At 46.3% G+C, this 14,218-nt stretch overlaps 6 non-coding genes and 1 pseudogene across 6 annotated transcripts; all 7 read left to right on the top strand.

Annotated features, from left to right (window-relative positions):
* The first annotated feature begins 379 nt into the window (after positions 1-379).
* On the top strand, positions 380-570 carry LOC130344952 (U2 spliceosomal RNA). The gene has a single exon (XR_008883747.1). It is a non-coding gene; the product is annotated as a U2 spliceosomal RNA (small nuclear RNA).
* A 2,094-nt stretch (positions 571-2,664) lies between these two features.
* On the top strand, positions 2,665-2,824 carry LOC130344928 (U2 spliceosomal RNA; annotated as a pseudogene).
* A 693-nt stretch (positions 2,825-3,517) lies between these two features.
* On the top strand, positions 3,518-3,701 carry LOC130344927 (U2 spliceosomal RNA). Its single transcript, XR_008883725.1, has one exon. It is a non-coding gene; the product is annotated as a U2 spliceosomal RNA (small nuclear RNA).
* Positions 3,702-5,798: 2,097 nt separating this feature from the next.
* LOC130344949 (U2 spliceosomal RNA) lies at positions 5,799-5,989 on the top strand. The gene has a single exon (XR_008883745.1). It is a non-coding gene; the product is annotated as a U2 spliceosomal RNA (small nuclear RNA).
* A 2,095-nt stretch (positions 5,990-8,084) lies between these two features.
* Positions 8,085-8,275, top strand: LOC130344948 (U2 spliceosomal RNA). Its single transcript, XR_008883744.1, has one exon. It is a non-coding gene; the product is annotated as a U2 spliceosomal RNA (small nuclear RNA).
* A 2,094-nt stretch (positions 8,276-10,369) lies between these two features.
* On the top strand, positions 10,370-10,560 carry LOC130344947 (U2 spliceosomal RNA). The gene has a single exon (XR_008883743.1). It is a non-coding gene; the product is annotated as a U2 spliceosomal RNA (small nuclear RNA).
* Positions 10,561-12,665: 2,105 nt separating this feature from the next.
* LOC130344946 (U2 spliceosomal RNA) lies at positions 12,666-12,856 on the top strand. The gene has a single exon (XR_008883742.1). It is a non-coding gene; the product is annotated as a U2 spliceosomal RNA (small nuclear RNA).
* The last annotated feature ends 1,362 nt before the right edge of the window (positions 12,857-14,218 follow it).

The following is a 14,218-nucleotide window of genomic DNA, read 5'->3' as shown; positions in this document are numbered from 1 at the left end:
GCTTCCCGTGGGTGTTGGTTTGATACCGTTTGGGGACAGCCAAGGAGGCATCTGCAGGCAACAAAGGTAGGTGTGTGCTTGTGTGTGTGTTTCCTATGCAGATCCTAAGCCCAGTGTCACATGCAAGTAGGAGGAGTAAGAAGGGTTCCTGGCAAATCCGGGTTATGGATTGCATTTAAAAAGGCCCCGTGGGAGTGCAATGGGCCCCTGTCTTGCTGCTTAGCAATAATGGTATGGGTTTAGGTTCTGCTGTGTGTACTGGTGGTTGACTGCCCCCCAGCCCAGAGTGTGCATGGAAAATTGTCTGGCAGCCTCCCTGACAGCAAGCAGTGATAGTGCCCATGAAGGGCACCTTGTTGGGCCCGCCCCTTTCACGGTTATCGCTTCTCGGCCTTTTGGCTAAGATCAAGTGTAGTATCTGTTCTTATCAGTTTAATATCTGATACGTCCCCTATCTGGGGACCATATATTAAATGGATTTTTGAGAACGGGGGCCGATTTCGAAGCTTGCTTCCGTCGCCCTATGCATTGACCCGATATGGCAGTATCTTCGGGTACAGTGCACCACCCCCTTACAGGGTTAAAAAGAAAGATTCCTACTTTCATTGCTACCTGCTTGCTGGCTAGCCAGCTAGCCAGCCCTGTGGGCCTTGCTGCTGCTGCAGCCAAAAAACAAAAGGTGGTGCTGCTGCTGCTTCTGCTGCTTCTGCTTCTGCTTGTGTCTGGCCGCTGTTGGAGCGTCCAGGCACAGGACTTCTGCTGCTGCTGACTAAATGGCCTCCTTAATTGGATCATTTGAGTAGCCAGCACACCTGTGCAGGTAGGGCATGACATGATAGGCAGCTGCCTTGATAGCGGGTGGGTGCTGAATGTTCCTAATTGACAAAATAAGATTAATGCTTATGAAGAAATATAAAATCTCATCCCTTCCCCAATATCGCGCCACACCCCTACCCCTTAATTCCCTGGTTGAACTTGATGGACATATGTCTTTTTTCGACCGTACTAACTATGTAACTATGTAACATAACATGGGGGGGGGGGGGGGTCTCCTGGCTGTTCACACAGGTGTGTCATTGCTGTACATTGACCATGCATTGCTTCTGTGGTATTGCAAAGGCAAAGACAAATGCTTCCAGCCATCCATTGCACTAATGGATTGGTCATCAGCTGGCTGTCTATGTCCCGCATCAATATAGACCAAAGTACAGAGGGTTAGGCTATGCTATTGTGCACCTACCTGATGCATCAGAAGGTGCGAGGCCCTTGCTAAATTCTGTGCACAGACTTTGAGATCTATACTTTAGACTGTATCTAAACCTGCTCCAACATGGACTGACATTCTGGCCTACTTTCAGCCGATGCGACTTGTCTGTCGCTGAACAGTCGCTTTTTATGTATTCAGCACCTATGTATAATGTTGTAAAAATGCTCTAGAAGCTAAAGTCGCAGAAATGTCACACATATTTGGCCTGCAACTTTCTGTGCGACAAATTCAGACAGGAAAAATCAGTATAAATCCTTAGAAAATTATCCCCCAGTGTCTCCATCTGCTGGCGGTATTGAATAAGCATTGCTGCACTGATGGGGTATGCATTAGACGAAAAAAAAGAAGAAAAAGAAGAATAATACGCCCAGAAAAGAGGCGAAAAGGAGAAAAACGTAAAAAAACGTGAAAAAAAAGTAAGAGGAAGAGAAGGGAAAAAAAGGTGGAAATGGGTTTAAAAGTGATTTCGGCGGAGAAATATATATATATATATATATATATATATATATATATATATATATATACGCGCACACACACACATATATATAAACGTATTCTCCGTTGAGATATTGCAGCCGCTGCTGTGTCCAGGCCCAGGAGCCTTAGCACTGTGCTGTGATGTCACTCAATACCACTGACATCACTAGGTGTAAACAACATCTCTCCTTTGCTGTGTATGTGACTATGGAGCTGTTTGGTGATGTCGTCTATTATGGCCTTCATAGAAGCAACAGGAGATTGTTGCATCCATCTAGAACCCTCAGAACTACAGTGCTATGATGTCACTCACTTCCACAGGCCTTGCAGAGTGTAAACAACAACAACCCAGCTTTGTTGTGTATGTAACCATAGGGATTTGTGATGTCACCTAGAACCTTCACAGCAGCGACAGCTTTATGAGGAGCATCAGCACTGCTCTGCCTGAGCAGAACCATCACCGCCATAGGTTGTCAAATAACCCGGATTTAACCCACACAGGTAAGTCCAATGGGGTGCAGGCATGTCCTCTATGCTTACAGCTTCCCGTGGGTGTTGGTTTGATACCGTTTGGGGACAGCCAAGGAGGCATCTGCAGGCAACAAAGGTAGGTGTGTGCTTGTGTGTGTGTTTCCTATGCAGATCATAAGCCCAGTGTCACATGCAAGTAGGAGGAGTAAGAAGGGTTCCTGGCAAATCCGGGTTATGGATTGCATTTAAAAAGGCCCCGTGGGAGTGCAATGGGCCCCTGTCTTGCTGCTTAGCAATAATGGTATGGGTTTAGGTTCTGCTGTGTGTACTGGTGGTTGACTGCCCCCCAGCCCAGAGTGTGCATGGAAAATTGTCTGGCAGCCTCCCTGACAGCAAGCAGTGATAGTGCCCATGAAGGGCACCTTGTTGGGCCCGCCCCTTTCACGGTTATCGCTTCTCGGCCTTTTGGCTAAGATCAAGTGTAGTATCTGTTCTTATCAGTTTTCATGCTGGTGGGGATGGGTGCTGCATGGAGGATGCAGGTGTACCAGGGCTTTCCGGGGCTGGTTCTGAGGAATCAGCTCGACGGCTGCCCCGATGTGACCTGTTCCCTCCGGGTCTCGCCATGAGGCTGAGAGGGTCTAGAGCCGAGGTACTTTTGTGCCTCGGGGAGTGGTGACCCCGAGGTGCCGAAACTCACTGGGAGAATAGGCTCACTGAGTTGAAGCACGGGCACCATAATCTCTTCACCTTGTGGCACTCACCTCTTGATTCCCGGCCTTCTGGCTAGGATCAGAGAAATTTTTATAGATCCGGCCGGATGTCCGGGCAGTATATCTGCACACATTCACTTATTTATTTATTTTTTTGTCTCACTGTGTCACTTTTTGCGTGTTGTGTGTTCACAGGATTTGTCAGGATGCGGTAGCCCTTCTGGGTGTCCCTCCTGGCGGTCTAGGGGAGGTGTGTGTGGCCATTAGGTTCCGCACCTCCCTGCAAACACCCCGGGTACTCCTGCTTCGCAGGGTACCTACCGTAATCGGCTCTGCGGGCAGATACCTTGGCTAACGCCAAGGGGGATGCCGGGAGCATTTGTGGTCTCCTAGTAGCTTCGGCGAAAAGGGACATCGAACCTGGAACCTCGCAGGTACCTTTTGGTCCGGAGGCGAAGGGTAAGGTTTGTTGGGGGGCCTCTCTCCTATCGGAGAAGGGCTTGCGATAGACCGCATCCTTTGTGCACGTTTTTTTAGTGTAACACGTTTGCACTTTTTCTTGCACTTTGGGTGAATCGAAAGCACGTTCCTCGGCTTTAAAAAAAAAAAAAAAAAAAAAATCTGTTCTTATCAGTTTAATATCTGATACGTCCCCTATCTGGGGACCATATATTAAATGGATTTTTGAGAACGGGGGCCGATTTCGAAGCTTGCTTCCGTCGCCCTATGCATTGACCCGATATGGCAGTATCTTCGGGTACAGTGCACCACCCCCTTACAGGGTTAAAAAGAAAGATTCCTACTTTCATTGCTACCTGCTTGCTGGCTAGCCAGCTAGCCAGCCCTGTGGGCCTTGCTGCTGCTGCAGCCAAAAAACAAAAGGTGGTGCTGCTGCTGCTTCTGCTGCTTCTGCTTCTGCTTGTGTCTGGCCGCTGTTGGAGCGTCCAGGCACAGGACTTCTGCTGCTGCTGACTAAATGGCCTCCTTAATTGGATCATTTGAGTAGCCAGCACACCTGTGCAGGTAGGGCATGACATGATAGGCAGCTGCCTTGATAGCGGGTGGGTGCTGAATGTTCCTAATTGACAAAATAAGATTAATGCTTATGAAGAAATATAAAATCTCATCCCTTCCCCAATATCGCGCCACACCCCTACCCCTTAATTCCCTGGTTGAACTTGATGGACATATGTCTTTTTTCGACCGTACTAACTATGTAACTATGTAACATAACATGGGGGGGGGGGGGGGGGGTCTCCTGGCTGTTCACACAGGTGTGTCATTGCTGTACATTGACCATGCATTGCTTCTGTGGTATTGCAAAGGCAAAGACAAATGCTTCCAGCCATCCATTGCACTAATGGATTGGTCATCAGCTGGCTGTCTATGTCCCGCATCAATATAGACCAAAGTACAGAGGGTTAGGCTGTGCTATTGTGCACCTACCTGATGCATCAGAAGGTGCGAGGCCCTTGCTAAATTCTGTGCACAGACTTTGAGATCTATACTTTAGACTGTATCTAAACCTGCTCCAACATGGACTGACATTCTGGCCTACTTTCAGCCGATGCGACTTGTCTGTCGCTGAACAGTCGCTTTTTATGTATTCAGCACCTATGTATAATGTTGTAAAAATGCTCTAGAAGCTAAAGTCGCAGAAATGTCACACATATTTGGCCTGCAACTTTCTGTGCGACAAATTCAGACAGGAAAAATCAGTATAAATCCTTAGAAAATTATCCCCCAGTGTCTCCATCTGCTGGCGGTATTGAATAAGCATTGCTGCACTGATGGGGTATGCATTAGACGAAAAAAAAGAAGAAAAAGAAGAATAATACGCCCAGAAAAGAGGCGAAAAGGAGAAAAACGTAAAAAAACGTGAAAAAAAAGTAAGAGGAAGAGAAGGGAAAAAAAGGTGGAAATGGGTTTAAAAGTGATTTCGGCGGAGAAATATATATATATATATATATATATATATATATATATATATATATATACGCGCACACACACACATATATATAAACGTATTCTCCGTTGAGATATTGCAGCCGCTGCTGTGTCCAGGCCCAGGAGCCTTAGCACTGTGCTGTGATGTCACTCAATACCACTGACATCACTAGGTGTAAACAACATCTCTCCTTTGCTGTGTATGTGACTATGGAGCTGTTTGGTGATGTCGTCTATTACGGCCTTCATAGAAGCAACAGGAGATTGTTGCATCCATCTAGAACCCTCAGAACTACAGTGCTATGATGTCACTCACTTCCACAGGCCTTGCAGAGTGTAAACAACAACAACCCAGCTTTGTTGTGTATGTAACCATAGGGATTTGTGATGTCACCTAGAACCTTCACAGCAGCGACAGCTTTATGAGGAGCATCAGCACTGCTCTGCCTGAGCAGAACCATCACCGCCATAGGTTGTCAAATAACCCGGATTTAACCCACACAGGTAAGTCCAATGGGGTGCAGGCATGTCCTCTATGCTTACAGCTTCCCGTGGGTGTTGGTTTGATACCGTTTGGGGACAGCCAAGGAGGCATCTGCAGGCAACAAAGGTAGGTGTGTGCTTGTGTGTGTGTTTCCTATGCAGATCCTAAGCCCAGTGTCACATGCAAGTAGGAGGAGTAAGAAGGGTTCCTGGCAAATCCGGGTTATGGATTGCATTTAAAAAGGCCCCGTGGGAGTGCAATGGGCCCCTGTCTTGCTGCTTAGCAATAATGGTATGGGTTTAGGTTCTGCTGTGTGTACTGGTGGTTGACTGCCCCCCAGCCCAGAGTGTGCATGGAAAATTGTCTGGCAGCCTCCCTGACAGCAAGCAGTGATAGTGCCCATGAAGGGCACCTTGTTGGGCCTGCCCCTTTCACGGTTATCGCTTCTCGGCCTTTTGGCTAAGATCAAGTGTAGTATCTGTTCTTATCAGTTTAATATCTGATACGTCCCCTATCTGGGGACCATATATTAAATGGATTTTTGAGAACGGGGGCCGATTTCGAAGCTTGCTTCCGTCGCCCTATGCATTGACCCGATATGGCAGTATCTTCGGGTACAGTGCACCACCCCCTTACAGGGTTAAAAAGAAAGATTCCTACTTTCATTGCTACCTGCTTGCTGGCTAGCCAGCTAGCCAGCCCTGTGGGCCTTGCTGCTGCTGCTGCTGCTGCAGCCAAAAAACAAAAGGTGGTGCTGCTGCTGCTTCTGCTGCTTCTGCTTGTGTCTGGCCGCTGTTGGAGCGTCCAGGCACAGGACTTCTGCTGCTGCTGACTAAATGGCCTCCTTAATTGGATCATTTGAGTAGCCAGCACACCTGTGCAGGTAGGGCATGACATGATAGGCAGCTGCCTTGATAGCGGGTGGGTGCTGAATGTTCCTAATTGACAAAATAAGATTAATGCTTATGAAGAAATATAAAATCTCATCCCTTCCCCAATATCGCGCCACACCCCTACCCCTTAATTCCCTGGTTGAACTTGATGGACATATGTCTTTTTTCGACCGTACTAACTATGTAACTATGTAACATAACATGGGGGGGGGGTCTCCTGGCTGTTCACACAGGTGTGTCATTGCTGTACATTGACCATGCATTGCTTCTGTGGTATTGCAAAGGCAAAGACAAATGCTTCCAGCCATCCATTGCACTAATGGATTGGTCATCAGCTGGCTGTCTATGTCCCGCATCAATATAGACCAAAGTACAGAGGGTTAGGCTATGCTATTGTGCACCTACCTGATGCATCAGAAGGTGCGAGGCCCTTGCTAAATTCTGTGCACAGACTTTGAGATCTATACTTTAGACTGTATCTAAACCTGCTCCAACATGGACTGACATTCTGGCCTACTTTCAGCCGATGCGACTTGTCTGTCGCTGAACAGTCGCTTTTTATGTATTCAGCACCTATGTATAATGTTGTAAAAATGCTCTAGAAGCTAAAGTCGCAGAAATGTCACACATATTTGGCCTGCAACTTTCTGTGCGACAAATTCAGACAGGAAAAATCAGTATAAATCCTTAGAAAATTATCCCCCAGTGTCTCCATCTGCTGGCGGTATTGAATAAGCATTGCTGCACTGATGGGGTATGCATTAGACGAAAAAAAAGAAGAAAAAGAAGAATAATACGCCCAGAAAAGAGGCGAAAAGGAGAAAAACGTAAAAAAACGTGAAAAAAAAGTAAGAGGAAGAGAAGGGAAAAAAAGGTGGAAATGGGTTTAAAAGTGATTTCGGCGGAGAATATATATATATATATATATATATATATATATATATATATATATATATATACGCGCACACACACACATATATATAAACGTATTCTCCGTTGAGATATTGCAGCCGCTGCTGTGTCCAGGCCCAGGAGCCTTAGCACTGTGCTGTGATGTCACTCAATACCACTGACATCACTAGGTGTAAACAACATCTCTCCTTTGCTGTGTATGTGACTATGGAGCTGTTTGGTGATGTCGTCTATTATGGCCTTCATAGAAGCAACAGGAGATTGTTGCATCCATCTAGAACCCTCAGAACTACAGTGCTATGATGTCACTCACTTCCACAGGCCTTGCAGAGTGTAAACAACAACAACCCAGCTTTGTTGTGTATGTAACCATAGGGATTTGTGATGTCACCTAGAACCTTCACAGCAGCGACAGCTTTATGAGGAGCATCAGCACTGCTCTGCCTGAGCAGAACCATCACCGCCATAGGTTGTCAAATAACCCGGATTTAACCCACACAGGTAAGTCCAATGGGGTGCAGGCATGTCCTCTATGCTTACAGCTTCCCGTGGGTGTTGGTTTGATACCGTTTGGGGACAGCCAAGGAGGCATCTGCAGGCAACAAAGGTAGGTGTGTGCTTGTGTGTGTGTTTCCTATGCAGATCCTAAGCCCAGTGTCACATGCAAGTAGGAGGAGTAAGAAGGGTTCCTGGCAAATCCGGGTTATGGATTGCATTTAAAAAGGCCCCGTGGGAGTGCAATGGGCCCCTGTCTTGCTGCTTACCAATAATGGTATGGGTTTAGGTTCTGCTGTGTGTACTGGTGGTTGACTGCCCCCCAGCCCAGAGTGTGCATGGAAAATTGTCTGGCAGCCTCCCTGACAGCAAGCAGTGATAGTGCCCATGAAGGGCACCTTGTTGGGCCCGCCCCTTTCACGGTTATCGCTTCTCGGCCTTTTGGCTAAGATCAAGTGTAGTATCTGTTCTTATCAGTTTAATATCTGATACGTCCCCTATCTGGGGACCATATATTAAATGGATTTTTGAGAACGGGGGCCGATTTCGAAGCTTGCTTCCGTCGCCCTATGCATTGACCCGATATGGCAGTATCTTCGGGTACAGTGCACCACCCCCTTACAGGGTTAAAAAGAAAGATTCCTACTTTCATTGCTACCTGCTTGCTGGCTAGCCAGCTAGCCAGCCCTGTGGGCCTTGCTGCTGCTGCAGCCAAAAAACAAAAGGTGGTGCTGCTGCTGCTTCTGCTGCTTCTGCTTCTGCTTGTGTCTGGCCGCTGTTGGAGCGTCCAGGCACAGGACTTCTGCTGCTGCTGACTAAATGGCCTCCTTAATTGGATCATTTGAGTAGCCAGCACACCTGTGCAGGTAGGGCATGACATGATAGGCAGCTGCCTTGATAGCGGGTGGGTGCTGAATGTTCCTAATTGACAAAATAAGATTAATGCTTATGAAGAAATATAAAATCTCATCCCTTCCCCAATATCGCGCCACACCCCTACCCCTTAATTCCCTGGTTGAACTTGATGGACATATGTCTTTTTTCGACCGTACTAACTATGTAACTATGTAACATAACATGGGGGGGGGGGGGGGGGTCTCCTGGCTGTTCACACAGGTGTGTCATTGCTGTACATTGACCATGCATTGCTTCTGTGGTATTGCAAAGGCAAAGACAAATGCTTCCAGCCATCCATTGCACTAATGGATTGGTCATCAGCTGGCTGTCTATGTCCCGCATCAATATAGACCAAAGTACAGAGGGTTAGGCTATGCTATTGTGCACCTACCTGATGCATCAGAAGGTGCGAGGCCCTTGCTAAATTCTGTGCACAGACTTTGAGATCTATACTTTAGACTGTATCTAAACCTGCTCCAACATGGACTGACATTCTGGCCTACTTTCAGCCGATGCGACTTGTCTGTCGCTGAACAGTCGCTTTTTATGTATTCAGCACCTATGTATAATGTTGTAAAAATGCTCTAGAAGCTAAAGTCGCAGAAATGTCACACATATTTGGCCTGCAACTTTCTGTGCGACAAATTCAGACAGGAAAAATCAGTATAAATCCTTAGAAAATTATCCCCCAGTGTCTCCATCTGCTGGCGGTATTGAATAAGCATTGCTGCACTGATGGGGTATGCATTAGACGAAAAAAAAGAAGAAAAAGAAGAATAATACGCCCAGAAAAGAGGCGAAAAGGAGAAAAACGTAAAAAAACGTGAAAAAAAAGTAAGAGGAAGAGAAGGGAAAAAAAGGTGGAAATGGGTTTAAAAGTGATTTCGGCGGAGAAATATATATATATATATATATATATATATATATATATATATATATACGCGCACACACACACATATATATAAACGTATTCTCCGTTGAGATATTGCAGCCGCTGCTGTGTCCAGGCCCAGGAGCCTTAGCACTGTGCTGTGATGTCACTCAATACCACTGACATCACTAGGTGTAAACAACATCTCTCCTTTGCTGTGTATGTGACTATGGAGCTGTTTGGTGATGTCGTCTATTATGGCCTTCATAGAAGCAACAGGAGATTGTTGCATCCATCTAGAACCCTCAGAACTACAGTGCTATGATGTCACTCACTTCCACAGGCCTTGCAGAGTGTAAACAACAACAACCCAGCTTTGTTGTGTATGTAACCATAGGGATTTGTGATGTCACCTAGAACCTTCACAGCAGCGACAGCTTTATGAGGAGCATCAGCACTGCTCTGCCTGAGCAGAACCATCACCGCCATAGGTTGTCAAATAACCCGGATTTAACCCACACAGGTAAGTCCAATGGGGTGCAGGCATGTCCTCTATGCTTACAGCTTCCCGTGGGTGTTGGTTTGATACCGTTTGGGGACAGCCAAGGAGGCATCTGCAGGCAACAAAGGTAGGTGTGTGCTTGTGTGTGTGTTTCCTATGCAGATCCTAAGCCCAGTGTCACATGCAAGTAGGAGGAGTAAGAAGGGTTCCTGGCAAATCCGGGTTATGGATTGCATTTAAAAAGGCCCCGTGGGAGTGCAATGGGCCCCTGTCTTGCTGCTTACCAATAATGGTATGGGTTTAGGTTCTGCTGTGTGTACTGGTGGTTGACTGCCCCCCAGCCCAGAGTGTGCATGGAAAATTGTCTGGCAGCCTCCCTGACAGCAAGCAGTAATAGTGCCCATGAAGGGCACCTTGTTGGGCCCGCCCCTTTCACGGTTATCGCTTCTCGGCCTTTTGGCTAAGATCAAGTGTAGTATCTGTTCTTATCAGTTTAATATCTGATACGTCCCCTATCTGGGGACCATATATTAAATGGATTTTTGAGAACGGGGGCCGATTTCGAAGCTTGCTTCCGTCGCCCTATGCATTGACCCGATATGGCAGTATCTTCGGGTACAGTGCACCACCCCCTTACAGGGTTAAAAAGAAAGATTCCTACTTTCATTGCTACCTGCTTGCTGGCTAGCCAGCTAGCCAGCCCTGTGGGCCTTGCTGCTGCTGCAGCCAAAAAACAAAAGGTGGTGCTGCTGCTGCTTCTGCTGCTTCTGCTTCTGCTTGTGTCTGGCCGCTGTTGGAGCGTCCAGGCACAGGACTTCTGCTGCTGCTGACTAAATGGCCTCCTTAATTGGATCATTTGAGTAGCCAGCACACCTGTGCAGGTAGGGCATGACATGATAGGCAGCTGCCTTGATAGCGGGTGGGTGCTGAATGTTCCTAATTGACAAAATAAGATTAATGCTTATGAAGAAATATAAAATCTCATCCCTTCCCCAATATCGCGCCACACCCCTACCCCTTAATTCCCTGGTTGAACTTGATGGACATATGTCTTTTTTCGACCGTACTAACTATGTAACTATGTAACATAACATGGGGGGGGGGGGGGGGTCTCCTGGCTGTTCACACAGGTGTGTCATTGCTGTACATTGACCATGCATTGCTTCTGTGGTATTGCAAAGGCAAAGACAAATGCTTCCAGCCATCCATTGCACTAATGGATTGGTCATCAGCTGGCTGTCTATGTCCCGCATCAATATAGACCAAAGTACAGAGGGTTAGGCTATGCTATTGTGCACCTACCTGATGCATCAGAAGGTGCGAGGCCCTTGCTAAATTCTGTGCACAGACTTTGAGATCTATACTTTAGACTGTATCTAAACCTGCTCCAACATGGACTGACATTCTGGCCTACTTTCAGCCGATGCGACTTGTCTGTCGCTGAACAGTCGCTTTTTATGTATTCAGCACCTATGTATAATGTTGTAAAAATGCTCTAGAAGCTAAAGTCGCAGAAATGTCACACATATTTGGCCTGCAACTTTCTGTGCGACAAATTCAGACAGGAAAAATCAGTATAAATCCTTAGAAAATTATCCCCCAGTGTCTCCATCTGCTGGCGGTATTGAATAAGCATTGCTGCACTGATGGGGTATGCATTAGACGAAAAAAAAAGAAGAAAAAGAAGAATAATACGCCCAGAAAAGAGGCGAAAAGGAGAAAAACGTAAAAAAACATGAAAAAAAAGTAAGAGGAAGAGAAGGGAAAAAAAGGTGGAAATGGGTTTAAAAGTGATTTCGGCGGAGAAATATATATATATATATATATATATATATATATATATATATATATATATATATATATACGTGCACACACACACATATATATAAACGTATTCTCCGTTGAGATATTGCAGCCGCTGCTGTGTCCAGGCCCAGGAGCCTTAGCACTGTGCTGTGATGTCACTCAATACCACTGACATCACTAGGTGTAAACAACATCTCTCCTTTGCTGTGTATGTGACTATGGAGCTGTTTGGTGATGTCGTCTATTATGGCCTTCATAGAAGCAACAGGAGATTGTTGCATCCATCTAGAACCCTCAGAACTACAGTGCTATGATGTCACTCACTTCCACAGGCCTTGCAGAGTGTAAACAACAACAACCCAGCTTTGTTGTGTATGTAACCATAGGGATTTGTGATGTCACCTAGAACCTTCACAGCAGCGACAGCTTTATGAGGAGCATCAGCACTGCTCTGCCTGAGCAGAACCATCACCGCCATAGGTTGTCAAATAACCCGGATTTAACCCACACAGGTAAGTCCAATGGGGTGCAGGCATGTCCTCTATGCTTACAGCTTCCCGTGGGTGTTGGTTTGATACCGTTTGGGGACAGCCAAGGAGGCATCTGCAGGCAACAAAGGTAGGTGTGTGCTTGTGTGTGTGTTTCCTATGCAGATCCTAAGCCCAGTGTCACATGCAAGTAGGAGGAGTAAGAAGGGTTCCTGGCAAATCCGGGTTATGGATTGCATTTAAAAAGGCCCCGTGGGAGTGCAATGGGCCCCTGTCTTGCTGCTAGCAATAATGGTATGGGTTTAGGTTCTGCTGTGTGTACTGGTGGTTGACTGCCCCCCAGCCCAGAGTGTGCATGGAAAATTGTCTGGCAGCCTCCCTGACAGCAAGCAGTGATAGTGCCCATGAAGGGCACCTTGTTGGGCCCGCCCCTTTCACGGTTATCGCTTCTCGGCCTTTTGGCTAAGATCAAGTGTAGTATCTGTTCTTATCAGTTTAATATCTGATACGTCCCCTATCTGGGGACCATATATTAAATGGATTTTTGAGAACGGGGGCCGATTTCGAAGCTTGCTTCCGTCGCCCTATGCATTGACCCGATATGGCAGTATCTTCGGGTACAGTGCACCACCCCCTTACAGGGTTAAAAAGAAAGATTCCTACTTTCATTGCTACCTGCTTGCTGGCTAGCCAGCTAGCCAGCCCTGTGGGCCTTGCTGCTGCTGCAGCCAAAAAACAAAAGGTGGTGCTGCTGCTGCTTCTGCTGCTTCTGCTTCTGCTTGTGTCTGGCCGCTGTTGGAGCGTCCAGGCACAGGACTTCTGCTGCTGCTGACTAAATGGCCTCCTTAATTGGATCATTTGAGTAGCCAGCACACCTGTGCAGGTAGGGCATGACATGATAGGCAGCTGCCTTGATAGCGGGTGGGTGCTGAATGTTCCTAATTGACAAAATAAGATTAATGCTTATGAAGAAATATAAAATCTCATCCCTTCCCCAATATCGCGCCACACCCCTACCCCTTAATTCCCTGGTTGAACTTGATGGACATATGTCTTTTTTCGACCGTACTAACTATGTAACTATGTAACATAACATGGGGGGGGGGGGGGGGTCTCCTGGCTGTTCACACAGGTGTGTCATTGCTGTACATTGACCATGCATTGCTTCTGTGGTATTGCAAAGGCAAAGACAAATGCTTCCAGCCATCCATTGCACTAATGGATTGGTCATCAGCTGGCTGTCTATGTCCCGCATCAATATAGACCAAAGTACAGAGGGTTAGGCTATGCTATTGTGCACCTACCTGATGCATCAGAAGGTGCGAGGCCCTTGCTAAATTCTGTGCACAGACTTTGAGATCTATACTTTAGACTGTATCTAAACCTGCTCCAACATGGACTGACATTCTGGCCTACTTTCAGCCGATGCGACTTGTCTGTCGCTGAACAGTCGCTTTTTATGTATTCAGCACCTATGTATAATGTTGTAAAAATGCTCTAGAAGCTAAAGTCGCAGAAATGTCACACATATTTGGCCTGCAACTTTCTGTGCGACAAATTCAGACAGGAAAAATCAGTATAAATCCTTAGAAAATTATCCCCCAGTGTCTCCATCTGCTGGCGGTATTGAATAAGCATTGCTGCACTGACGGGGTATGCATTAGACGAAAAAAAAGAAGAAAAAGAAGAATAATACGCCCAGAAAAGAGGCGAAAAGGAGAAAAACGTAAAAAAACGTGAAAAAAAAGTAAGAGGAAGAGAAGGGAAAAAAAGGTGGAAATGGGTTTAAAAGTGATTTCGGCGGAGAAATATATATATATATATATATATATATATATATATATATATATATATACGCGCACACACACACATATATATAAACGTATTCTCCGTTGAGATATTGCAGCCGCTGCTGTGTCCAGGCCCAGGAGCCTTAGCACTGTGCTGTGATGTCACTCAATACCACTGACATCACTAGGTGTAAACAACATCTCT

Source organism: Hyla sarda, unplaced genomic scaffold (assembly GCF_029499605.1).
Source record: "Hyla sarda isolate aHylSar1 unplaced genomic scaffold, aHylSar1.hap1 scaffold_739, whole genome shotgun sequence".
NCBI lineage: Eukaryota > Metazoa > Chordata > Amphibia > Anura > Hylidae > Hyla > Hyla sarda.
Note: the sequence above shows the minus strand (reverse complement) of the source record. Positions and strands in the feature narration are given on the sequence as shown.